Raw genomic sequence first — 1,268 nt, 5'->3', positions numbered from 1 at the left:
CTGTTTAGTGAGCCAGAACCAACACCAAAAGCTGCTTAGGGCCACTCCACAGCGTCTCTAGACCCCGAACCTAAAACCCAAACCCAAGATCCAGAAGCTGTTTAGTGAGCAAGAACCAACACCAGAAGCTACTTAGAGCCACTCCACGGCGTCTCCGGACCCCAAACCCTAAACCAGAACCAATAATCCAGAAGGTGCTTAGCGTTGGGCCACGGTGAACAGAAGCTGGTTAGGGTTGGGCACGGTGAACAGAAGTTGCTTAGGGAGCAGCAACGCCCCAACGCTGTTGCGCAGCGACGCTGCTAAGCAGCGTCACGATAAATGTCGTAACGTCAGAATCGTAAAAAAATAATGGGAGGATGTGTTTCTGGCACGCACAGAATTACTGTTTAGTGAGCCAGAACCAACACCAGAAGCTGCTTAGGGCCACTCCCAACGTCTCTAGACCCCAAACCCCAAACCCGAACCCAAAATCCAGAAGGTGCTTAGGGTTGGGCCACGGTGAACAGAAGCTGCTTAGGGTTGGGCACGGTGAACAAAAGCTGCTTAGGGTTGGGCACGGTGAACAGAAGCTGCTTAGGGTGCTGCTGCGTAGCAACGCTCCTTCGCAGCATGGTGCTGCTGCGCAGCGACGCTGCTACGCAGCGTCACGATGAATCTCGTAACGTTAGAATCGTAAAAAAATGATGGGAGGATATGTTTCTAGCACGTGCAGAGTTGCTGTTTAGAGAGCCAAAACCAACACGAGAAGCTGCTTAGGGCCACTCCATGGCGTCTCTGGACCCCAAACCCTAAACCTGAACCAAAAATCCAGAAGGTGCTTAGGGTTGGGCCACGGTGAACACAAGCTGCTTAGGGTTGGGCACGATGAACACAAGCTGCTTAGGGTTGGGCACGATGAACAGAAGCTGCTTACGGCGCTGCTTTGTTACGATCAATCTCGTAACGTCAGAATCGTAAAAAAATGATGGGAGGATGTGTTTCTGGCACGCGTAGAATTGCTGTTTAGTGAGCCAAAACCAACACCAGAAGCTGCTTAGGGCCACTCCATGGCGTCTCTGGACCCCAAACCCCAAACCCGAACCCAAAATCCAGAAGGTGCTTAGGGTTCGGCCACCGTGAACAGAAGCCGCTTAGGGTTGGGCACAGTGAACAGAAGCTGCTTAGTGCGGCGCTGTTTCACAGCTTGACGCTGCTACGCAGCGTTACGATCAATCTCATAACGTCAGAATCGTAAAAAAATGATGGGAGGACGTGTTTCTGGCACG

This window comes from Cibotium barometz, unplaced genomic scaffold (genome assembly GCF_041138505.1).
Source record: "Cibotium barometz isolate CiBa-2024 unplaced genomic scaffold, ASM4113850v1 ctg200, whole genome shotgun sequence".
NCBI lineage: Eukaryota > Viridiplantae > Streptophyta > Polypodiopsida > Cyatheales > Cibotiaceae > Cibotium > Cibotium barometz.
The sequence above is the reverse complement of the archived record's forward strand: the minus strand, read 5'-3'. Positions refer to the sequence as shown.